This window comes from Balearica regulorum, chromosome 13, assembly GCF_011004875.1.
Source record: "Balearica regulorum gibbericeps isolate bBalReg1 chromosome 13, bBalReg1.pri, whole genome shotgun sequence".
In the NCBI taxonomy this organism is placed as follows: domain Eukaryota; kingdom Metazoa; phylum Chordata; class Aves; order Gruiformes; family Gruidae; genus Balearica; species Balearica regulorum.
This window is the reverse complement of record NC_046196.1, coordinates 642,910-668,515: the sequence shown is the minus strand read 5'-3', so window position 1 is coordinate 668,515 and position 25,606 is coordinate 642,910. Positions and strand designations below refer to the sequence as shown.

Below are 25,606 nucleotides of genomic sequence, written 5' to 3'. Positions count from 1 at the left end.
CCGCCGGCCATGGCCGCGGGGCGCGGAGCGGGCGCGGAGCGGCGGCGGCGCTGCCCGGCTTTGTGCGCGGCGGGGCCGGCGGCGGGGCGCGGGCATCGATCGGCGGGGCGGCGGGGGGCCCCCGGCGGGACGGCGTGCTCCGCTCCGCGCCGAGCGGCGATCGTGCGTGGGGCTCCGCGGAGCCGGCGCCTCCCGGGACCGCGCTCGGCGAGAGGGCTGCTCGGGCGGGCCCCGTGGGTGCCCCGCGGCCGCTCCGCGCCGGTGACGCGCTGGAAAACAAAGGGGCGCAGAAGTGCCCCAAACTGCCCCGGCGGCCCGGCCCGCCGCCCGCCCGGGCCCCGCGCCGGGAGGTGCCCCGCAGCGGCCTTGCGAGCGAGAGTAATTATGATTTTTGTTTTCCGCGGGCAGGCTCGGTTTTGGGAAGAATGCGGCTAGGGGGATGGGAGAGGTGAAGGCAGCAAACGCCACTGTAGGCCGATCCCCCCCTTCTCAGTTTCAGTTTTTAATTACTTAATGCTGAATCGCACGGCGCTTATCTAAATATTTGCAAATGCTCTTTCCTATTGATTCCTCTGAATAAACTGTGCTCCTCGCCCTCGGCGGGAAGGCGATTCGTGCTCTCCTGAAACTCACCCTCCAGAGGAGAGCGTGTGTTTGTGTGGGGGACACATACGCCTGTATGTCTCTGTATGTACGCGTGTGTATGTGGCACGCACACGCGAGTTTCTTAGTGTGAATTATTTATAATTTGGGTTGCAGGGTGTTGTGTGGTTTTGTTGGGTTTTTTGTTTGGTTTGGTTTTTTTTAATTGTTAAACTCCCTCCCCCCACTCTTTTTTAAAAAAAAAAAATTTTTTTTTTTTTTAATTCTGAGAAAGGTCTGTTTCTCTTTCAAGCTGTGCTTCAAGCTGCTCTCGGGTATGTCCCGTACTTTGTGCGGATATGTAATATATACGCGTACCTTCCTCGGCCGACTGTCTGTCTTTCTCCTCTTCTCGCTCCTGTTTAATATGGAGCAATTTTGTGGAGGCTCGGTGACTCCCTCCTTAGGGTCACATTGAGTTCGAATCCGACTGAAGGTGCAGGAATCCTGCAACGGGGGAAATAAGAGAATAGAGAGAATGGGGTCAAGTTAGCTGCTTAGAGGCCAAAACTCCCACAGCTGCCTTTAAATATATATATATATATATAATATTTGGCTTTCCTCGCCGTATTATAAATTGCAGCCTCCCCTATCAGGTATTTTCTTTACGGCTTAAAGCCCTCTCTTCCTTTTGCCTTGCCCCCCCCCACCCCCCTGTTAGGGGAGAAGGGGGTGGAGGAGGGAAAATAAAAGGAAAAGAAATGGGGGGGGGGGGGGAGAGGGGAAAAAATAAAACCCATTGAGTTTAGGCAAATAAGGTTTGGTCTCCGTATCCTATTACAAAGCACTTTGAATATGCAAGACATCACACAAGACCAGTTATTCCAGTTACGACAAACTTAAAAAGAGAAAAAAAAGAGAGGCATGTTTAGATTGTAATTTGTTAGAGCAAGAATCGTATTTAAAACTGTCTTTTAAATTTTTTTCCAGCCTTGCATTGTATCCAGCTTTTTTCTGATGTCTAGGGTTTTTTTTCATTATTATTATTATTAAAATCTTTCCGTTGAGTTTAGGAAGACTGCTGCGAGCAACACATTTTCTGTATTTTTGTTCCTGTATCTTGAAGGAGAGTTGGCAGGGATTCTGTGGTTTGCAGTTACACAATATGTTATCATGTTTTTAATCACTAAATCATTGCAGTGGTTATAGATTTACAGTCTTAGGGTATTACTGAGAGGAGCAGCACAGACCGTATGTACGGGAACATACGAGAGCATGCAGTTAACATGCTCGTGAACTTTGCTTTTAAATCATTTCCCGGCCGAGCTCTGGCGGAGAGGAGAGCGAGCGTTTTGGCATCACCCTTCCACGCACTTGAGGAAAGTTTGTGCAACCCTCCCGGCAGGGCAGGAGCTCCGATGGGTGTTGTGCGCGACCTGTCCCGCGGCGCTGGCGGTAAGCGGCGGGTCAGGGGGCGCGAGGGGCGGCCGGTGGGCCGGGACCGCCACCTGCACTGGGCCGGGGCCGGGAGGAGCGGGCCGCCCCGCCAGTCGCGCTCTGCTCCCGTTTCCCCCTTTATTATGTAACAGAGCCCTCGGCAGCATTAAAAATTCAGCATTACAAGCTGATTGTAATGCTCCCTCATTAGGGAGCACTGTCTGGTCCGGCATTAAGTGCAAGACGGAGCGTGGCTTTTCGGCTGCAGCACCGGCAGAGGCTGGGGGGCGGCCAGGAGGGGGGCAGCCGCACAGTGGGGCGTCCCGGGCCCCCAACCCCCTGCATCCCTGTGGGCGGCAGCAGGGCCGCACGTGCCGGGCTCCCCAGCGCCGTGCAGCGCTGGCCCCGTGGCCAGGCCCAGGGCTCGCCGGGGCTCCCGCTCTGCCTCCCGGCCGAGGGCCTTCCTCCTGCACTGGCCTCGGTGCAGTGCCGGGACCCGGCTTCCTGAGCTGCCCTCCCGCGTGGGTCCCGCTCCGCAGGCCACCTTCGGCCAGAAACAAAAGCAAACAAAAGGCATATTAGAGGGGAGAGAAACTCGGCGTCTGGACGCAGAGGTTGCTTTGCTGTATTTGTATTTTTTTTTCCACCCCTTTTTCTTTTTAAATGCGGTCATTTTGGGAGGAGTGGGCAGCAGGAAGTTTGCTCCAGTCCCTCTCCTGCGCGGCAGCGGCGCTGGCCCTCGGCTGCGGGAGCCCCGTACCCTCCCTCCCGCCCTGCCGCTGCCTTTTGTTCCCGCAGGACCGAGCCAAGGTGCTGCTCGGGTGGGCGGAGGCGGTGCGGGCGGCCCCGTGTGCCTGGCACCTTCGCCTGGCCTTGTCGTGGCTGCTGTCAAACCGGGGCCTGGCGGTGGCCGCTTTGACAAAAGCAGAGGCGCGTGCCCATCTTTCATCTCTCTGTTTTGACCCCCCGCCCTGGTTCCCATCGGTGTCGTGCCGGAGGCCGGGAGCAGCGCAGAGGAGCAGATTTACTTTGGGCCTGGCCAGCGGTTGCACGGCTTCAGCAGGGATCGCTAAATCCCAAACTGATGGACATACGGCTGGCTGCATTAGCCTCCCCGTTAACACTTCCTTCCGCTTTCCAAAATAATAATAGTAGTAGTAATAATAAAAAAAAATGTCATATGGAGAAGCTGAAAAAAAACTAGCAGGTTTTTACATCGACTTTATTCACATACTGTGTTCTGCTGAGGGTCGACTCCCTCACGTGAGTGTTTCCCCTGCCGGTGTCAGACTCACTTGTCTGCAGTGGGAGAGTTTTCAGCAACCATCTTCTCGTAGGTGCCAGCTGTGGTGCGTGCGCCGGCCCTGCTGCGGTGCCGGAGCTGGAGGTGTGTTTGTGCTGGAGAGATCGGTGTGATTCAGGGCTGGGAAGAGGCCGAGCGTTTCATGGCTCCCCGCTTCCCTTCACCGGAGCGTGGCCGAGGTTCGGCCTTTGTGTGCCTTCGGGGCCTGCGTGCCGGTGGGCGCGTCTGGCCAGCGGGAGAGGTGGGCTGCGAACAAAGCCAGGTCCCACCTGCTCCTCCTGGCCCGGCCATGTGCGGGACCCCCACGCCGCTTGCGGGGCTGTGCCTGTCCGATGCTCTCTTGTGACCGACCAACCGCGGGAGCTTCGGCCTGGGAGAGGCCCCCGGAGCGGGGTGCCTGTTGGGCTGACCCCTCTACGCCGCTTCTGTTTTCTTGTGGTGGGGTCCCCCCACATGCCTCGGGGAACCCCTGGGGGAGGCTGGCCCCGCCGCCCCTGGGGGGAGCAGGGCTGCCCTTCCCTCCTCCCTCCCTCCCTCGCCAGCTGAAATTCGGGCCGGGTGTCCAGCGCGTGGCGGCGCAGCGGTGATGGGGCTGTCGAGGGCTGTTGTAGCAGGAGAGTGGGAATCAAAACATCTGTGTGCAGGCCTGGGCGCCGCAGCCTCTAATGGTTTTGACGGAGCTGTTGTGGTCTGTTGTCTGGAAAATCTGCATTCTGCGCCGTGCCCGAGGGGGGCCGCGGCACCGCAGACCGTGGCGGTACCTAAATATAACCGCCTCACGCCGTGGGGTGAGGTGAGGGCAGGAGGGAGCAGGGCCGCCCGTCCCGCCTCCTGCTTTGTCTCTGATCTGCGATTCATGCATTTTTGTTTGCTCCCGAGGTTGGGTTTGTGTGTAGGCAGGGATTGGAGAAATAGATAAATTCCAGCTAGTTCAAACCCCAGGGTGGATGAGTCTGGCTTCCCTCGCTGCCAGCAGCCAGGGAGACGGCGGTCCTTGCCACTGGGTCGGGGATCCCACCGGACCCGGAAGCCCCGGCATGCTCCTGCCCCGCAGCCGCCGGTGGGGGAGTGGGCCATGCCAGCCTGCTCGTGTCATGCTTCTCCTTCCCCCCATAGATGCTGCGGGTCTCACGCGGGTCCCGTCGTACCAGCAAGGAGCGAGCACTTTCCAGCGCTTCCTCGTTGGCTTCACTGGACAGACGTGTCCATCTGTCGGTGCGGGAGGTGGGTGTTCATCTCCACAGCAACGCCGGCTGGAGAGCGGTGGTATTCTGCGCCAGGTGTGCGCTGTGTGTGTTTCCAGAGGCGGACTGTAAATACAGTTTAAAGTTCATTCCCATCTGAAATTATTTTTGGGAAGGGAAAGGAAGGGAGGGCTGCACAGGCCACAGCTGACGGGCAGCTCCTGTCGCATCCCAGGAGCCACCAAGGAGAGGCCTGGGGTCCCGGCTGCGTGGGGCCAGGCTGGCCGGGTGGAAGGTTGGTGGGGCGGGCCGGGTGCCGAGGAGCCCTGCCACTGGCAGGCTGCAGCCACCCTGCTTTGCCCTTGACTTTGCTGCTGGGAGAAAGACACTTAGCTGTTGATTGTAATTTCATTATGTCACAAGTGCCAAACATGCCTCTTGCTAATAAAAGGCGAAGCAGAGCAGCAATATTTTTTTCTCCCCCCCCTAGAAAACAAACATTTCCTAGTGTTTTCAGTTCTGTGGTGCATGTTGCTGGGGAGCAGGAGGGAGCTGGCCCTGCAGTGCCTGGGCTTTAGGGTCTTAAATCTGGTGACGGCTGGGCCGCACAGGTTCCTTCACTGTGTGGTGATGCTGGAGCAGGCGATGTTCATGGCAGTTCTGGTAAAAGGTTTTCTCCTGTCCTCCCCCCGCCTCGGTATCTGGGAATGTGGAGCCTGCAGGGCCTGTAACACGTTAGCTCTTAGTAAATGTTTATTTTGATGGCCCAAGCGTGCCTGCTGGAGAGTGGGTCCCTCCTCAGGGAGGACGGGAGCAGATGTGCTCTGGGAGCTGCTCCTGACCCCTCGGGTCCCTGACAGGGAAGCACCCTGCATCCCACCTTGTGTTTGCCTGGGACTCGAAGCCACGCTTCCCTGGCTGGTGGTAGCATAGCTCCAAAATGGCTGGTTGGCTTGGTTCGGTAGCAGTTTTAACCCTCCTCTTGCCACACTGCCACCGACTGCCTTGTGCAAACAGACTGATGCTCACCGCAGAATTCAGAGCACGTACTTAAATGTTGATAGTAACATCGTGATGATGTGCTTGATCCTGCTAGGTTGGGTTGCTGGGTTTTCTGAATGTCTGTGACGTCTGGTGACGGGCTCGGAGGTTTCTGGTCTTTCCTTCTTGTTGAGTGAAGAAGGGGGAGGGGGGTGCAGAGGCAGAGCCAGCTGAGCTGCAGTCAGGTGCATGTTGTTTCGGCTGAGAGCCGCAGTCAGCTGCACATTGTTTGGGATGATGCAGAATCTGGGGATTCTTCACCGAGGTGTTTTTGGTGAGCTACTGTGTAATGGGAAAACGTGCTAGCAGGCCTGGAGGTTCATTCAGAAGACTGAGCAGGGGCAGCGTGTGAAGCACAGAGCTACTCGGTGTCTTAGGCACACTTTTGAGAGTCGCGGAATCTGCTAACCAGAGCTGCTCCTGCGGTGTGAAGATGTTGTGGATTCAGGCTGTGCACACCAGCTTGTGCGTTTCATCTATACCTCTTGAGTCGCAGAAGCTGGTGCATAGACCCTCGGACCCCTCCGGAAGCAGAGCACAAAGGCTGCCCCTGAAGTGCTGAGGTGCAGTAAGTTCCTGCAGTATGGCTGCGGAGGTGGTGCCACGAGGCTGTAGTTCTCCGTAGGTTTGCTCTGTTGGATAGCATGAGATGTCAGTGTGCAGCGGCAGGAGCTGGTCTCAGATGAGCCCGAGTGGTGCGCGGTGGCTGCTGGTGCTTCAGTGCGCGCCGAGGAGTGGTACCCCACGGCAGCGTTACCGGGGTGGTCTTTGCTCCCGGTGCGCATCCCCTGGCTGGGCTGAGGTTGCTTTGCGCCTGCCGGCGCGCGAGCTAACAGAACCCTGCCGAGCGGCCGTGGGCTGCCTGGAGGAGCGGAGCGAGGCTGGCCGCCACGTCCCCGCTGTCCTTGCGCGGTTCCCATCGGCAGCCCCTGACTGTGCCAGACAGAACTGTAGATGTCAGGCTTTGCACAGAAAGGAGAGCGAGGAGGGAGGGTGAGGGAGAGACAAGCGCGCAGCAGCGGGGCTGTGAGTTTCAAATTAACCTTCTGCTTTGTTGGTGTCTAACGTGAGGCGCCCCGGCCCCCAGCGTAATGCACGCTGCGGACTGCAACCCGGCGTGATTTATGTGCGCTTATGCGGAGGAGTGGGGCAGCGGTGGCTGGCTAGGGCTGAGCCGGCACCCCTGGTGCTGGGCCCGGGAGCGGGGCTTCCCTCCCCAGTGGTGCTGGGGACGAGGGACGCAGGTGCCCAGGGTGGCGTTGGGCCCGGCCAATGGAGGGAAAGGTGCCCAGTGGGTCCCGCTGGGTCTGGGGGCTCGCCGCCTCCCCCAGGGTGTTGCAGTCAGCGCTTTCACCTCCGGCTTTGAGGAACGGGAGCTCCGGGCTTTCCTCTGGGAGACGGGCGTGCAGCACGCAGGCGTTTGCTCCTCGAAAACTCTTTCAGATGTCAGAGCTGAAAGTTCTCTTTAATTTTCTCCTGTTAATTTTGTCCCTTTTAGTCTTACATACTTCTTTCCCCAATTCCTTTCTTCTTGCTGTTTTTCATCTTCCGTAGAGACAGTTAAAAGCAGCTTAACACTGTGAGCTTGTTTGGAAGTCAAAAGATCCGTTTTAGCTCTGACGCTGACTTTGGGCAAGCCACCAAACGTTTGCCTCAGCTGGAGTATGAAGTGTGTGAATACGTAGCTCACATGCAGAGACCGTAAGTGGGGGTTAATTATGAAAAAGCATAACATGCCTTAAATTCCCGGAGTATTGTTACAACCTTAAATTTTGTTCTTTGTTACTTTTTCAATTCCTACCCGTGTTCCAGGTAACTCACAAGCTGTTACACTTTGTTCCTGCTGCTTTCTGGTACACGAATACCCAGGGCTGCAGTGCCCCAGCCATGGTTGCACTGGAGTCCTTAGAGAAGGATGTCTTCTCCTCTTCTATCTAACTCATAGATGAAGGAATTCACGCTGCAGGCCTTCCTTGTTTTCCCAGTGCTTTGCACGTGCCAGGGGGATTTTGCTGTGTCCCCTTGGAGAAGAGGGATGCAGCTGGGGTAATGTGTTTGTAGTAATGTGGCAGGTCTGAACGCAGCCGGACCGAGCGTCGTGCGGTACCCGTGTGTCACGCGAGCGACTGCGCTTCTGGATGGCGCAGCAGCGTCCTGCTCCTCTGCCTCCTTGCTGCAGCTACCTCTTGCGTGGGTCGCAGGCCTTGCACTGCGGGGTCGTTGCCAGTCCTGCTTCAGCTGGCCCTTGTTAGGGTGGGGGAGGAGGGGAGAGGTGAACCTCCTCGTCAGAGCCAGGTTTTTCACTGGGGTAATTAGTGTGTGATGAGTGCAGCCCTGCTTGTGGGGGGGGTTGGGGAGCAGAGGGGTTACCCAGAGCGGCTTGGCACCTCCCGGCAGGTGGGTCGTACTGGAGACCTGTGCTCTGGTCCTGGAGAAACGGGGATGGTTTGTCTGTCTTTTGTAACATCTTTTCATCCTTCCTGGTTTTGCCACTTTCTGGTGCACAGAGCACTGGTGTGGAGGGGGCCTGGTCGTGTTGGCCAAGGTTTGTAGTCTTAGAGAGTCCAGGTTTAAGCAGAACCACGTACGAAGGTGTAGGCAGGTGTATGTTTTGAACTCCATCCCGTTCCTCAGGCCGAGCTCCTGTAGGCATCACGTTGGTCCTGCAGCACAGGCAGAGGCGGTGTGGAGGAGCGTGCCAGCCGGGGGGTTGTGTCACTGGCAAGGACTGAGGTCGGTGAAGAGAAGTGTGTGCTGCCTCACAAAAGCTGATGCTGGAGGAGGACCAGCGGGATGAGTTCAATGGCGATGCTGCGTGGCTGGCAGAGAGGAGAGGAGGTGGCGCAGCAGGCGTTGCTGCCAGCCTGTGCCCTTTGCCTGCCTCACTGTTGTGCGTGGAGCGGGACGTGTGCTGCGTGCTGGCGCGGGATGCCCGTCCCCTCGGAGGGCGGTCAACGCCTCGTGCCCCTTTGCTATTTCAGAAGCCAGTTACTCAGCCAATAGTGGCGTCTGTCTGAAGGAGCTGCCGCAGATTTTTTCCTTGGTTGCCTTATTTTTAACCAGCCTCTCCACTGTTTCCTCTTTATTTTGAGTGGTGTGGAAGTCCTGGAGGTTTGCATGAGATCCTGGAAATTCCCCAGGTGGTGGGTCCGATGCCAGAGCAGACCTGTGTGAAAAGCTCCCTTCATGGCGGGCTTGCAGCGGTTTCACCTGGAACTGCAGATGTTTGAGCAACTGAGCCAAGCTCTGGAAGCACCCGGGGGATTGCTCACAGCTTGCTGTGGAGGAGGGTTGAGCTCTGCTCTGCGCAGTGCTGGGCTCAGCCGAACAGCAGAGGTGGCACAACGGGCTTCTCTTTGCTTGAAACCTCCCAGCTGTGCCCAGGGCTGTAGACCTGGTTGCCAGTAGCTCCCTGCAAGGTCTTCCTGCTGTTGGCAATGTGATTGGAAGTGTCCAACCAACCACTCCTCCACTGATGCTTCTTTGAGTAGCATCGCTTTGTGTCTCTGAAGGGTTAGGTGCTCTTTGGAGTTGAGATTTCCTTTCATTTAGTCCGAGTGGCTGCTGGGCTGTGAAACACTGGTTATGTCAGGCAGGAGCTGGATGTTGAGATTCTGTTTTTCTTTCTCAGCCCCTTCTTGGTTCTGAGTGTGAAGCCCGTGAAATAGCAATGATTAGCAAGATGCTTTTGATGAGACTTGATGAGAAGCACTGGCCCTCCTCCAGAGATCGTGGATTACATGGTGTCCCTGTCACTAGTCTTCAGTGCAACAGAGCTGCTGAGCTCCGTCCTCTGTCAAAAGCACGACTGGGCCGCTTCTGGTGTGCTAAGGCAGGGACGCTGTGGTGGTACAGTCTGCTGAATTGCTGAGGCCAAAGGAGAAATACCCCAGTTTATTACAGAGAGCAAAGTGCCTGAGTGAACCAGCTCCCTCCTTGCTGCCCGCCCTGGCCCCCGCAGGAGAAGCCGGGTGCTCCGCAGAGCTTTGCGGAGGAGTCGGACCTTTGGAGGTTTAGGTGCCACCTAAATAGAAACGCACTGGCCAGCAGGATGTTTGGGAGCAAAGTTCTCGTCTGCTGCTGAATTCGTGCTGTGCCTTCAGCTGGGGAGCGGGGAGGGAGGCTGCTGGTGTGCTGCTGCCAGCAGGGCTCTGTGCGTGGGTCGTGGTGGTCGGGTCACCCCCGAAGTTCTCCGGCACTGGGCCCAGGAGAACATGGGTGGAGAAGTGTCAGAGCCTCGGGGTTTTTTACTACTGATGGTGCCCAGTAGGTCTTCTGCATTTTAAAATTTAAAAAAAAAAAAAACCAAACCCAAACTTGGGGAAACAAGCTACAGCCTTCCATTTAAACATAGCATGCCAAGAGGTAAAAGATGGTAGTTTTGTCATTGTTTTCCCCATGCAAAATATTGGGGATATTAAGAGCTGTTTCTGTGTCTTGTTGGAGGCCCTGCTGGATTATGGAGCAGGCATGTGTGAGGAATGGGTGCTTTCTCAACTTCTCTTTTAATTTACTTTCGTTAAGACTCCTACACTCCGTTACTGCTGTTATCTGGATGTTGAACAGTTCAGTCCCTGCGAACGGTACCCAGCGATGCTCTTAGCTGTGCCCAACCAGACGGCTCTCAGAGGAGGACAGTACCTGGAGTCAGCCCTCTGATGGCAAAAGGACTGAGGGAAGGGAAGGGTGCAATTTGGGAAGGGGCAGCCTTCCCCCGCTTCTGCTCCCCAGGCCACCGTCAGAGGACGTGATGGTTACAGTGTGAGGATCCCAGGGCAGTTTTTAGCTGCAAAGATGCTGTGTGTAACTGCTTTCGGGAATTACTCCTGCCTTCCTGACAACTAGAAATAAAAGAGGACTGAGAGTCTTATGGTACAGGTCGTTTACAAAAGGAGAAGATAATGATAAAATAAGGCTTCTTTTGGTAGAAACAGCTACTTTGGATACTGCAGCAGAAAGGATCGAGGTCTTGTTCTTTAACATTTCCATTGGGTGCTGAGTGTAAAAGTTGGGGTTTGTTATTTGGGTTTTATTAAGGTTCCCTCTTCCTTGTATGAGCCTCTTGCACAGCAGAGGAAGAGAAACACTTAACAAAAATAGAGCATGTGTTTTCCTAAAATGAGATTGCTGTGGCATGTTTAGGGCTTGAAACTCTGTGACTTTGAAGTTGACTTCATTTCATGCTGGTGATATCCTTTTAACTGTCTTAAGTAAACAATGCAATTCAGCTCTGAAAAGTGTCTTGTAAAAAGCCGTGCTTGGTTTCTAATTCTGTTTCAAAGATTTTCGTAACAAATACCCTCTGCTTACTAGCGACCCTTCCTACTTAGAAAAGTTTGCATTGATTTATTATTTTTTCAAAGGATTTACTTACACATTAGAATGCCCTGTGGACATTATTTTCAGTTCAAGATTGGTTTATTTTAGTTTGGCTAATTGAATTGGAAACAGTTACAAGCTGTACCAAAGCTAGTTGATTTCGAACCAAAACAAGAATGTCCACAAGCAGGTTTAGACCGTGGTGAGCAAATTGTGCCGTATTCACACGCTGTGAGTTGAGATTCTGTTGTTTCCTCATGTGTATGGACTCTTGGCAAGTAAAATCTCAGAGAGGGCTCGGTGCTGCCTGCGGTGCTGTGAGAGGAGGCAGAAGCCAGAAGGGTGTTACAGAGCCGTCCTTTTGCGGGTGTTTGAAGCTGGCACAGCTGCTCAGGGCAGTCTCGCCTTGGATGCTTTTTGCTGGCACAGAGCTTTGGTGCAGTGGCATAGGGAAGTAGTTTAGGGAAGGGACCTGGTTTAGAAAAAACTCTGCTACGAGGGGGGGGAAAAAAGCTTCCTCAAATTTTTTTTAGTTGTTTTTTTGCCAGCTTCCCTTTACTTTGAAATAATCGTGTGATACGGTATGTTGCTGCAGAAATTGCTGTGCTGAAGCAGAGAAGGGGGAGCGCAGAGGCAGAGTGAGAGCCCTTCCCGGAGGAGCAATGGCAGGACTGCTTGTTTTGCTGCCGTGCTGGCTTAAAGCGTGTGTTGAATTGGGGCCTAAGCGTGCATTTGGTGTAGGGCTGCTGGAGAGGAAGGCCCTGCTTTTAGTGATTTATTTATTTATTTTCATTAGCGCTTTCTCCTTTTGGGAGTACAGCATGGTTAAAGGCCCTGCGTAGCCTTCCAGGACTGGCTGTGCAGCAGCTCTGTCCTCCCTTTGGTCCCCACAGCGCCCTGGGCTCCTCCTGAGCATCCTCCTGCTTCTCTGAGCCCCGGCACGGGGAGCTGCTGCTGCTTCTACCTGGGGCTGAAGGTGGGAATTGCTGAACTCTGCCTGGGGGCTGCCAGCGCCAGCAGCCAGGACCATTTGCAGCCCGGGGCCTTGTCCCTGGGCACTGCTGTGTGCTGTGCCCGCGTGGCTCCGGCTGCTGCCGTAGGTTGTGCCCTGGTGAGTTCTGCCACCCGTACCTCCCACCCCTGCTGGAGAGGCGCGTGGAGTGTTTAGCTTGGATTCCTTCTGTTTGTATCTTCACCTGCTTAAATAAGTAAATAAATAAATATCTTTGCTTTCACCAGTCCTCTGCAGCAGCACTGGCCAATGTTATTCTCAAGGAAGCATCTCCTGTTCTCCAAGAGGTTCGTACATACCCTGGATATCTCCATCTCCTCTCTCCTGTCCTCTCTTTAGTGTTCTTTGCAGTTCTAAACCAAATATTTGCTGCGGGTTTTAAAACTGATTTTGTTTTTATTTGAGCAATTGTATAATAACATTTAGAAGCAGTCTTTTTCATGTCTCTACTGACATAGTAAAGGTCTGGAATATGTTGGCGGTAGTGAAGAGGATGGTGGAGAGCTGCACAGGCCACCAGTGATGGGGAGGGCTGGCTGAGCACGTGCAACATGCTTCTCCCTGATGGCGGGTTGTACTGGGGTTGGATTTTACTCCTGGATGTCAGCTGTGTTTGCATAGTATTCTCGTTGTGTTTGTGAGTCAAGCATGTTTAGACTCTGCGACCAGGTACGCGCAGTCTGTAATCCAGGTCTGAGCGCCGGGGCAGTGGGGGCTCTGCTCGAGGCCTCTGGCCTGCACAGCTCCGGTACGGTGCCACACGCTCAGCCCCACTACCCACCACTTGTGCCAGCGGGGCAGTGCCGGTGAGACCGTTGGGACCACTGCCCCTTCTCTGCTATCCGTAGTGAAGTGTGGTTTTTTTTTTTTGTCGACTCAAAGCTGAACTTGAGTGATAAGGCCGACCCAAGTGTGAAAACTTTGCCAGGTTTGTTGAAGCGTTTCAGATGGGGATGAAGTGATCCAGCTGCGTTGTGCGGGCACACTTACTTGTGTGCGGTGCTGTGTCACCTCCTCCGGCTGGCACCAGTCCGGGCAGGGTGTTGCACTTCTTTCCCTCCACCAGTTGCTGTAGTGATGTAGCTGCATCGTTTAGCTCGTTTCCCATCACTTCAGCCTCGTCCTCCAACAGTTACGGACATCTTGGTAGAGGTCCCCTTCTCCTGGTCATTAAAGAGCCATTCCTGTGTAAAACCCCCAGATTCTGATTGTTTCTACTGAAGATTTCTTAGTGGCTTAGCCTGTACAAAGTTGTTAGCAAAGAAAAACTTCATAGTCGAGGGTGAAAATGTGAGCTTAACAACTGACCTCCAAGTCAGGACAAATAAAAGCGATTACTCCTGCAAACACACACTGGAGAGCTTGAACAAGAAGGATGGTTTCTAAATCAGATGATGCAGACATGAGAATGGGAATTGCTGTTAGAAGCTGTTGCAATTTCTTTGGTAATATCTGTTTAGAGACTTTGCACTTAGGGGAAAAAATCTCGTCTAGAATATTTCAACTTTACTACTCTTTCAAAACAGTTTAGGTATGTATTATCTGTTGTGGTGGGGAAGCTCACCCTTTCTATCTTGCTTGATTGTTCAAACTTGGCTCCTGTTTAGATGTGTCATGCTGCGGCCTCTCTAAGAAACCAGGCATGCTCACTGACTGCAGATAAGGAGGTAATGTATTTCTAAACACTGTTTTGAAAATGCCTGCCTGGGTGTAGTTTAATGAATATTTCCCATTTAGAGAGGGGCTTCATGCATCTGATGGGGGCAGGCGGGCAGCCCCAGGATGGGCGGCAGGCAGGGCTGTGCCGGTTTGCTTTCTGCTGGGGCTGGCGGTCTGTGCTCAGAGTTGCAGTGACGAGAAACTTGCATTTAATAAAAGTCACCGTGGAAGAGTTCTTGGGATCTTGCCAGGGAGAGTTTCCTGTTTAAAATTAGAAAGTGGATTTTTTTTTTATTTTTTTTAAAGCCTTGATGTAAACTGGTAATTGCTAGAGTTTTCTTTTAAATCCTGAGATGCCAGTCAGGGGGAGGTGGGTAGGGGGCAAAACAAGCAAAACCCCAAAACACTGAAATTGCAGAATTTGGCTTTTTGTGGGAGGGGAAAATAGTAAATTTTGTGTAATATGGAGTCCTCTTCTCTGTGGTAATGAGTGGCTCATCAGGCAAATGCAAAGTGTGCGAATGCGGAGAGGTCCGATGTCCCGATCCTTGCCACGCGTGCTGGGGAGGGTCGGAGCTGGCTGGGCTGCGCGGCCGAGCACACCTACAGCCTCTGCTGATGCTGGAGAAAGCGCCGAATATCTCAGCAGCGAGGAGCAAGCTCCGATGAAATACAGTGTGATAAAGCAGACTGCTCTAGTTGTGTCCTACGGAATGGTGAACTTGTTGAACTGTAGTAACAGCCCTGGATTTTGTTCTGTTCAGGTCATTTTTACCGTTGCTGGCTTTTGGGCATGTTCTTTTGGCGAATCAGGTGTGTGATTCGTTATTTATGATGCATGCTGCCTTCTGCGTCGTCCCTGGAGGGACAGCTCTGAGTGAAGACTCCTGCGGCTGTACAGTGTCTGAAGGAGTCCAACCTCTGAATCCCCAGGCCTTCTGGGGATTTGCCTCTTTCGCTTGCCTTTGCCTTCCACCAAACGGGGCTGCAGCCGTTGGACCCAGCAGAGGTGAGCCGGGTGCTTCACCCACGGACCCATGGGGTGTCGGTGGGTGGTGGGTGCCCAGGGACCCGCGACGACCACTGCAGCGGGTGGGAGAGGTGGGGGGGTGCTGGACAGCTGCTGCGACCCCCTGGTGCTCGGCCGGGCGTTGCTGTGGCTGCCGCGGCGCCCGCTCTGCCCTCGTCCCGGGCGAGGAGGAGCACGGCTGCCACGATGGGGAGTCACCGCTTTGGGTTTTCTCTTGCCAGCTCTTACTTTACTCTTGAGCGAGACTGAAGGATTTATCCCGTTCCTTTGTTTTATATGGAAAGAAACCTTATCCCTGTGGCTTCTGTTGCTGCTGGTAGTAGGAGTGTTTGCGGAGATAAGGCCCCTTTCCCGCGGCCTCCCCCAGGAGCGGCTGGCAGCGTGCCTCCACTCGGTGACCCAAGAGTGGCTGTCCAGGCTGGATCTGTGTATGCTAATGGGCCTGGCTTGTCCTGGCTTGTTTGTAATGATTTGTGGCTGCATTTATATGCAAATACTAACAACTTGCTGCTGAGTTAATTAGCGTTTTTTTCTCTTTGCTTCCTGGAGCTTTAGCAAAAGGTCTTTATTCTCCCCATTTGGTTGTCTGACCTGCCCCACCCACTCCCCCATGCCAGCATCCCGCTGCCTGTGCCGAGGGTGCCAGGTCCCCGCAGCCTGCGGGAAGGATGGTCACCGGGCGCTCTGCGGAGCCAAGCTGTGCTCTGCTCCGGGTTTCCTTCGGGGAGTTCAGATCCAGTTGTGTGAACTGGCTGGAGACCGTCGTGAACGTCGAGGGAAAGCCGGCTGTTCTGTGTGTTTTCCAGAGGGGATCAAGGCGCTGCTGTAGCTGGATGCTTTGGGCGTCCGGATGAGCATTTTCCTGCCTGGCTCTGGAGGTTGCTGCTTTGCGGAGGAGGAGAACCAAACCAACTTTTTACGTCCTGGAAATGCAGAGTGTTTGCTTTCTAATGTCAAGATTGAGTGCGTTAGATGCAATCAGATGAATGATTCTCACCAGACGAGAGCCTCCAAGGGTCTGTCTGGTGACCTGGACATGACGAGGATGGAGTGGGAATTGCTGGCCTTTGACATCAGCTGGGAGTTTGATTTTTGCTTTTGTGGAGGGGAAGGCCGGCATTTCCTCCCCTCCCGGGAATGGCGTCTTTGTGTCCTCGGTTGGGCTCGAGGATTTTACTCGTCGTGATCTTTCATTGCATCTTATGTTTGTGGTCCCTGTAGGTGTCTGCTTTTGCCAGAGCTGCACGACTCACAGGTTGGAGAAGTTACTTGCCTTGCTTTGGAGCAGAGGTGGAAGGTGGGGGCTGCAGCACGAGATCGGGCAGGAGCAGCTCTGGGTGCCACGGCAGTGCCAGGGCTGTGGTTCCCGGTCGGCTTTAGGAGCACGGGCAGTTCTTGTGCGAGCATCTCGCGCTATCACTGTGCTGTGTGCTTGTCCCACCCTTCCTCCTGTCTGCCCTCAAGCTAAGGCTTTTTCACAGTTACTGAGTCAGAGCTTTTTTTTTTTTTTTTTTATTTTAAGGCTTTGTTTTTACCCTGGAAGGTAGGGCTGTGGCTTCTTGGCTGCAGGGGCAGGGCAGAGGAGCCTGAGGCTGCCGCAGCCTCTGATTCCTGCTGGGGCTCCCACTGCTTGCCCTGCGTGGAGGAAGGGAGCTGCACCGCGCAGCCCTCCCTCGGGGCCCAGGTGGTCTCCACAGGCTCCGTGCGCCGGGATCTGGTGTGCAAGTCCTTGGGGGTTGGCTTGAGGTGGGAACCGACTGTCCGGGGTAAAGCAATGCTCGTCTGAAGTGCCAGCAAGTGTTCGGGGCAGGGGGGCTCTTCTCAGGAGAGGAGGCGATTCTCTCCCCTTGTGCCGGGTACTTCAAAAGTTTGTGTTTTCAGCTCTTACCTTTTTTTACTTCAGTGTGTTTTACATGCACACTATTTAGCTTGTGAGTTCTTTGGACAATAAAATGCCTTAAATGGAATACGAGATGCTGAAGTACTGCCTAGCTCATGGAAGGAGACAGCTTGTTCTGAGGCCGGGGACTGGCAAGTCCCAAGTGGAAACTGGTAACCCTGTGCCCCTAGATTGACTCTCATCACCCCACTCCAGTTTGTTCATATTTAGAGCCTTGGTGCCCTACTGCATGATGGAGGAGTGAATTTGAGGTGGAATGGAGTAACTTTTGCAGCATTGCATCCAGCTGGAAGGGGGGATGTACCCAAGTTAGTACGGAGCTCGACATCCCGTTATGAACGGTGCTAGAAGTGGTAGCTGTCTGGTCAGGAGGCTTTCACCAGCTTCTGGAGCCCTGATTGATGCCTATTTTCACTATCACCTGATGGCCAGTGAAATGGAGGGGGGTTGGAGTATTTTATTACGGTTTCCTGCTCCAGTGCTCCTCTGAGTTGAAGAAACTCTTCTCGTACTTGGAGGTGTTTGTCAGTGGTTGGATTTCAGACCTGGGAGATGTTTTTCCCCTGTTCTTACTTTTACATTTCACATCCTGTAAGACAAAGGGACGTGGAATTGCAGACCTGTCCTGCTGCCACGCTGAATAACGGTTTTGATTAATCCAAGGGGAGAAAAGTCAGTTTCTCATAGCAACCCCGATGATTAAAGCTCCGGGAGAGGCAATTATTCCTGGTGTATGAAACTCTCGTACCACACTTGTCACGGGTGGTTTTCTAAAGCTCATCCACTGTGGCAAGTTGCTGCTGCTGTTTGTAGCAGTGCTCGGGGGGGTTTGACAGGCAGATGCCTTCCCCTGCCCCCCACCCTGCCTTTCTGCTTCTAGACTTTTCTGCGCAGAAGACGATCCTCCTGTGGGAGGATTAGCACGAGGATGTGAATAGTGCAAGTGCTGCACCCCAGGATGGGGCAGGCGGGGAGCCAGCAGCCTCCCCTGTCCTGCGGGCAAACCCTGCCCGAAGCAGGCAGCTGCCAGGAGGTGGGCTGGGGCAGCGCCCACCTGGGCCCTGCTCTCCCACTGCCCCAGCCGCACACCTCTGTCCTTCCCCTGTGTCGACTTTGGTGCCCGAGAGACGCTGCGTGGAGGTGTTTAGGATCTGGAATAATAAAAGTGGAAACTTTTTACTGGAAGCCTCTAACCCTCAGGGTTTTGGTGAGAAGCTCGCTCAGTGTGGTCGCAACGTGGCACCGCGTGGCACAGCCCATTGATGCCGGTGGTGGTTTGTGAGCTGGGATGTGCCGAGTGCCAGGTGGGGGTTGCTGGTCTGGGCTGGGTGTCCCATGGCCTCAGGGGGGTTCCACAGCAATGGAGAAGGCATCCTTTAATCCAGGTCATAGACAAGTTTTCCCTAAAAGTTCAGAGACATTTTTGTCCCTCTAAGCATCCATAACGCGTGTGCTTATTCCAGAGTGTACTGGTGCTCCCCCACCATTCCTCTCCCTGCCCACCTTCTCAGGGCTCCCCATCTTTGATCTCTCCTTTCTGGTTGACTTGCTCAAGACTTCCTCAAAGTGCTTGGTTCGGACGCAGGCTCTGGCAGCCGATGGAAGCCATGCTGGGGGGGATGCCTGTCAGTCAGGATTGCTCGCGGAGCCGTGTCCTTGCCGGGGGTTCTGGGGGATGCTGGGGTTTGTCCGGAGAGGTGCACGAGCAGTGCCCGAGCGCTGCTCGGAAGGGTGAAGTTTTGGTGACAGGGTGGGGATGGAGGCTTCTGTGCCAGCAAGAGACGGGCTGAGCACTGTCAGCACCGGTTCCCACGCAAGAGGTGGTACACAGGGAGTTTGGCCCGAGCAGCGCTCGCACCCAGGCAGTGCGGTGGATAAGTGACGTGCCCGATGTCTCCCTGGGGAACAGAGTTTAGATTCTGTCACTGTAACCACATTGGTCTTTTGGTTTTCCTTTCCAAAATACTTTCCAGTTGGAGGAAAGACCTAAATACCTGTTTACCTTAATGAGCAGCTGAACATCTCGAGCTTCTCCCCAGAGGAGCAGGTGGTGCGCTTCCCTGAGCAGCAGCTTTGAGCATCAGCAGTCCAGGGGATGGCATCTTTATAAGCATGTGCTGGAAGCGTTGAGTCCGTGCTCTGGGTTGCAGTGGTCTTGTTTAACTCAGCTGTGAGAGCCCACTGTAAAACCTGCAGTGAAAGATCCAGTTTTCCTTCCAGGGTAGGACTCCCGTGAGGTTTTTTTTTAACTTTGACATCTGCTCAGGACCTCCCAGCTAAGTTAGAGTTGGGACAGGCAGGCTGAGTCACTGGTGCTCTCGAAACACGAGTTCCCTCTTGGCATCATCTCCCCCAGCAAAGCCGTGGGCCGGGGGGGGGAGGTCTGCGCAGTTGGGCAGCGTCGGCAGCTTTTCAGGGCTTTGCTGCACCTTGCAGGCTGGGGTGCTGGGGCCAGGGACGCCGGGGTCCATGGCTGCTGCAGCCCTTGCCACGGGGGCCCACGCGCAGAGCAGAGCGGACTCGGCGCCTGGTCCCCGCTGGGGCCGGGCCTGGCTCCAGCTGCCCGACCCTGGGTGAAAAGTTCAGATCTGCATTTAGAAAGAGGAGAGCCATTAAGCAGTTGGGATGTCTCCAATCTAGCTGAAACTTTTTTATTTACAGCTGAGTTGGCCTCTTGCAAAGAGGGAGCCAAGCCCGGGTGTGCTGCCTCGGCTGGTGCGATGCCGGGCTGGGGTGCGATGCCGGGCTGGGGCAGAGGGCCCGGAGCTGTGTCTCCCCGCAGTGCGCGGAGCTCTGCAGAGGCCCTGGACAGCACCCAGCAGCTTTCCTTTGGTTACAGGAGTGTTGGGTGCAGATAGTTCAAATGCTCTGCCTGCGGCATCAGGCTGGCTCTGTTACAGACTGGAGCATGGCCTGGGTGGAGGTGAGGAGCCCCAGGGCGTCAGGCGGTTCCCGCTCCATCCTGATGCGAAGGAGGAGGTGTGTGACCTGCTGGGAGCAAGGGCCACTGCTCGACGGGACCCTGCCACGGGACCCTGCGGCGTCCCCACCTCGCTGCAGGGAGGTGGGTTTGTGACCTCTGGTTGGGGTGAGGCTGGGAGAGCAAGGGCTCGGTGGGGGTCTCCATGTGCTCGCTTCATCTGCGTTAGTGCTTCAGCGAGGAGGGGCAGATGTATTCCCACCCACTGCTGGTAGAGAGTCCCAACGTTTAATTTGGGTTCCTTTTTGAAGGCGGCACAAGTGCAATCTTGTGTTCGAGCTGCTACAGGGTCATTGCTGTCCAGTGCTTTTCAGAGGGGTGTCTCATGGTGGTGTGACCGTAGTGGGGGCAGCTGGGCTGTGGCTGAACTCGGGAAACTCCTGGAGCTGCCCCCGGCCTGGCCGGGGTGGCTGTCCTGCCCTGCTGCTCGTGCCTGCCACCCGCCTCTGCCGGGGTACCCCACGGAGGGGCAGACCCTCGGGCACAGCGGAATAAGGATCGAGCGGGTGGGGTTTGGGGGGGACACGCAGCAGGGGGTGAGGTCGGGGTGCTGTGCCCCCCCCCAGAACAGGTCCATCTCGCTGTCAGATGGCAGCAGCATCCTGCTACGGCCATCCAGCTGTAACGGGGAAAGGAAATGGTCCGTGTGCTTTGAACTCTTCATTCAAAGGTGGGAAATAAGGTTTGGGAGACAAACCTCCCCCTTTCTCATTTTCTGTGTGAGTAAGCGCAGAAATGCTGATTTTTCTGAAATCCTCCTGAGCAGATTCTCAGCGCTGCGGTGAGCTTTTAAGTTCATAAAGCTAAGATTTTACAGGAAACCGAGGTCAGCCTGGGTACGGTCCAGGCAGCAGGGTCTGAATTCAGGATCTTGTGGTGTGAAATATGGGGTTTTCTTGTTCTGTTTGGGCTGGTGGGACCGTGTCTGCCCTAGTGACTCTCTCAGTGCAAAGGTCTGAGGTGAGAAGCAACTTGAAAGGGCTGCGTGGCATGTGAGGAAGCAAGTTAGCTGTTAATCATATCATATATTAGCCTCCTTTGCAGTAGATACATCTGCTGTAAAATGCTTAGTGCTGAGAGCCTGATTGGGCAGCCCATGCTAAGTGTTCAAACTCCTGCTGCCTTTTTTCTTCAAACAATATCTTCTGGCTTCCAGATTTCTGATAAATTGATAAGAGGAATTGCGTGAGTCAATAGAGTTGTAGACACTTTGCCAATATAACCCTAGCGCTATTGATCTGCCAGTAAATTAAAGTCTTACTTAGAGGCTGCCGATATTTCTAATCTCCTGCCTCACCAATTACAACCTCCCAGCTACCTGGGAAAGACAGCGGACGGGAGACGAGGCTTCAGAGGCTTTTCCCAGCGAGCCGGGCTGCGGCGTGGCAGCCAGAGCCCGCGCGGGGCGGAGGGACTCGCTGTGGGAACGGCTTTTGGGGCAGCAGTGAGGTGGTTACGTGTTCCGGAACGCTGCAGAAGGGTTTCCCCAAGTCAGGGTTTATCCTGCTGTGGTTCCCAGGGCAGCCTTGGCTGCTGGAGGACCGAGATGGTTTAGAGCGAGCCCACGTCCCCTGGGCTGTGGCCAGCCGTTGCTGGGATGCTCTGCCCCCAGACCTCGGGCTGCCTTTCATGGCACAGGGCGGCAGATGCTGTTGGGGGTCACAGCCCTGCGGAAGGGGACCCGCGGGTCCCTGCAGCAGGGGCAGGCAGGTCCCGAGGGACGCTTGCTGGAAGAGGAGGGATGTGGGGAACCCTGCTGTCCTGCAGCTTTGCCCCGCCGCCTTCCCTGGGCTATGCCCGTTTGAGGCTGGGAACGAGAGCAGGGCTTTTGAGAGGGACGATGGATCGGAGAGCTCCGGTCCCACGTCCCGGTGAGGTTTCAGCAGATCCTCGCCCGATAAGCCCCTTTCAAGTCTCATTTACGTTTGAAAGTCCGTAGTTAGCTTTGGGAAGAAATCTCCAGATAAATGCTGTGTTCTTTCTAATACCCCAGAGCGAAAATCAATGGGAGGGATAATTCCTTCCCTTGTCCTACACAGACTTTCATGTGTTTCTACCTCCAGCAGCACCTTTTAAATAAAGAGAGGAAAAAGCCCTCCCCTTCCTACTCTGCCTCTTGGGGCAGAGCTGGGGCTCCTGCCAAATCACCCCGACATGCAGAGCAGTTGTCAGCCCCTTTAATTCAATTCAGGCTTTTATTCAGGTGGAGGAGCTGGGTTTGCAGAGCTCGAAGCAGGGATATTTCCAGGAATTCACCTACAGAGTGGTCCAGTAGCTGGAGCAGAGGACCCTGATCTTGTGAAGTTGGTAGCAGAGCAATGCTGTGGTGAAGGGATTTAAAAAAAGAATTTCCTCCTTTGGTAAAATCCAGTGGAGCGAAGGTACTTGGTGTTGTAAAACTGCTAGGCAGGTAAAGATATGCCTGTAGTATTATAATTTTTTTTTATCCTAAGCTTGTACAGGGTGCTCTGGGCAGTGACGTCTCTTCTGCTGGGCATCCTGCAGCGTCTGCTTCGGGGCAGATCCAGTTTCCAGAAATACCTTGGTAGAAATGAGTAGCTGAGACTGGTACGAGACAGCTCCTTCAGACTGCCCTGGAACATGCTTATGTCTAAAAGACACATCCTCCAGAAATTAACTTATTTATCTGGCCACGTCTGTGCTAGCTGTATTGAATTGTATTTTCCCTGATGTTGTGAAGTTATCGTATAGGATGTACATTAAAAGTTGTAACTGTTCCAAGTACTGCTGTTTTGGCAGGGATTTGCTGAGTCTCATGATCCATCTATAATGGAGTGGAGATGCTGAGCTGCAGCAGGATATATTTACACCGAAAGCTTTTTCATGGAGGAAATGTCTGAGCAGTTGAACTGCCTGAATGCTTTCTTTAAATTTTTGGTAGCTCAACATGCAGTGGGAGTAGCGATGGTCCAGGTGACGAGGAGCAGCCTCTTGGGCACCAGGCTGCCTCCTCTCGTCAGAAGAGATGTAAGCATGACTGAAATAGCGGCAATGGGAAAGCTGAAGACAATCTTCAGTGTTGACCAGATCCTCAAAAAAGATGGTTTTGAAAAGGTTGAAGCTGACTCAATCCTCTCTGTATTATTTGAGATATTTGAATCCTGTTCGCACCTGATGATGCAGATGCCCGAGGCAAGGGCAGGTTGGAACAAGGTTTCTCTACTGTTTCTAAATAAGTTTTCAGGGTTTGCTTGAGGTTTTTTTGTTCTGTCTTCAGCTGAAGATAAGAACTTTGTTTCAGCATCTTGCACGCATTCAGTTACCTCCGTAGCGGATGGCCTGAAATAGCTATAAGGGGTTCTCTGGAAGCGGTGCACTGCTGACCCATGGTGCTGTGCTTAGTACAGGAAAGGGCATTTCAGCACCCCGAGTGCTGGTGTAATGACTTTAAGGTGCCTGCTTGATGTAACTGAAGGTAGTGCATGCTGGGTCTGCCTCAGTGGGTGCTAATCCTCGGTCCCCGGGGTGCAGGGTGCTGCAGCCAAAAGCACCAGTGCCCAGGGAAAACCCTCGGGTCGTGCCCCTGCGGGTCTGTGCCCAGGCCAGCAGCGCCGGCATGGTGCAGCTCCAGGAGCACCTCCCCGACCTCCTGCTGCTTCACGGGGGACCCGATTCCCTGCGCTCCCTGCTGGCCGCAGCTCAAGGTCCCGTGGTCCAGGGTTGAACTAACGGCTTTGTGAAACTTTGTGGATGGCAGATGATTCCTCGCTCATTTTAGGTGGTGCAGATAACAGACTGGGGATTCAGCTTGGCTTTTCCCCACGTTTCTGTTGGCCAAGGCTAGAGCTGCTGTCCCCAGCTCTCAGTGGGGCGGGGAGTCACCTGCGGTGACTTCCATCATAAATACTGCATGGTGCTCGACAGGAAGAGACAGCACCGGGATGAAAACCATTCATTAGCAGCATCTCTGTGCCTGTCCAGGTTTGCTTTTAGGGTCGGGATCAGCTGAAGTGTATTTCTGGTGAGTCGGTGGCGATTTCTCTCCAGCTGTCAGAGACAGAGCGTGACTCGGCCACTGGCCCTTGCATTTCTCCTTCTTTGGATCCTGAAATATTTAGTGCTCTGTATGTGAACTTAACGACTGAGCAGGAATATTAATGGGTTACAGTCCAAAACCTCTAATTCAAATGTCTCTTGACTTGCAGGAAGTCTAAGTTTGGGATTTTTATGCTGTCTGCCCAGGTTGGTAATTTGGACAGCGTTTCTAATTTATTTCCGCAAATTGTGGAAGGGTGTAATTTACTATTTTAAGAAACACGTGGTTCAAAAGACCTTTAATTAAAAAAAGAAAGTTCAGTCCATGTCTGAAACTATAAGAATCACTAGACTGCATCAGAACAGTAATTTGTAGTAATTTGACCTGTGCAAAGTGGCCATTTCTTCCTAATTTTCTTCTTCTCTGACCTGTCGGCATAGCAGTGTATTTATAGTCAGAGAAGCACAGGTCTGGAAGGGGACTCTTGCTGTAGCTCGACCGTGCCTGACTGTCCTTACCGTCTTGCATGAGGCAGCCTGTCCAGTGCCTCATCCCTCGTGGGGAAACCTTAACTCCTAACCTAAAACTTGGCCCGCGGTGATACAAGAGTGTATTTTTTTGGCTTGGTGGATAATGAGTAAAATAGATCGCAGCTATTTTATAACTGTTACCTGTATGTTGGAAAACCTACTGCTCTGTCTCTTCTTTTCCAAAGCTTTACGAGACCGATTATCCATTGAAACAGAAAGGTTTGCATAACCTTCAAAACAAATCTTGAGATGTTTTACTCCACCTCTCCAGTACCTCCAGTATGGTTTTGAGCCTGTGTAAGCTCTTGGCTTCAGGGGTGGCTGGCAGCACTGAGTTTCCCAACGTGAGTGCAAGCTGCCTTGCAGTGCGAGCGAGTGTCACTTTGATTGTGGTAGTACAAGGCAGGAGCACCTGACTGACTTCTTTCTACCGTTTGTTGCTTTTAAATACCTGTTGTCGTCTTGGCCTTTTCTCACCTTACGCTCTTGTTTCTTGTAATCTCAGGGGTTTTGCACTTTGCTGTGTAAAGGTCTTTCTGCTCCTTCTCCAGCCCCGGTGGGGTGGTCCCTGGGGGGCACAGCTGGTTTTGGGCTCCTGGGGGCTCCGCTGTCGTGCCCCAGCCACGCGCCGTGCAGAGGGAGCTTTTCATGCATCTTGCCCCGCTGATGCGCAGGCTTTTCTCCTGCAAGGGTACAGCTAAATAAAACCCAGAAATGCACGTGAGTAGCGTGTAGGCGATTTATTTGTGTATTATCTAGCAGAAAAACAGTATGTAGGGTTACCTGCCGGTGTTGAGACTCTCTGAAGCTCCTCTCTGGTTGTCTCTAACGCATGGCTGATCTAATTGTATAAGTTATAGATTTTGCTACCTGGCGATTCAGATGTTTTCTGGCATCGCTAGTGTATTTGAAACAAAAAAGCAGTGGAGTCGGTGCATACAGTCTATGGTAAATGCTTTGCTGCCACATAGGAATAAATGGCTAATTTATAGTTCTGGTATTAGTCACCTAACTTCATGTTTCACCTCAAATATTAAAAAGGAAGTTGAGGTTAAAAGTAAAGTGTCGTTTTTGTTGGGTAAAAATAAACACTCCCGTAGGAGCAGTAACTTCAGAGGGCACGTGCTCACCTTGGGTTCAGACTGAAGACCCACTACCATACATGAGGCTGTAAGACCACGTTGGACCACGTCTGCGCTGTTTGCCCCCTCTTTTCATGAGGTATTCTAATATAGATGTATAATATTTCTCTGAAATGCCGGTTCCCATTGCGAGGGGGATGCACGCCTGTGTCTTATCCCTTGAGCTAGCTGGGCTGGTGCAGCCTGTAAAATATTGTCCCCGGCGGCCAAGCGGAGGTGTGGTGTGAGCTATAAAGAGTGCAAGATGCCCAGCAGTGTATTAAACACTAGTTGAGTACAGGAGGGCAGCATATCACAGGAGAGAGATAAGCAAAGTTCTCTGATTGTGGATCAATAAAGGTTAGTGACATCATATCTCAAAGTGAGAGAACCTGCTTTCTGCAGAGCCATTTATCAGATTGCAGGCTGAAGCAGCGTTAACCTCTTCCTAACCAGATATCTGTCTCATCTGACTCTAGACCAAATAACCTGCCCTATCTGCCACAGATGG

General features: G+C 53.6%; 1 protein-coding gene across 1 annotated transcript in view; it reads left to right on the top strand.

Annotated features, from left to right (window-relative positions):
• Nucleotides 1-25,606, top strand: part of ZFHX3 (zinc finger homeobox 3) — a 181,580-nt gene that overhangs the window by 10,295 nt on the left and 145,679 nt on the right.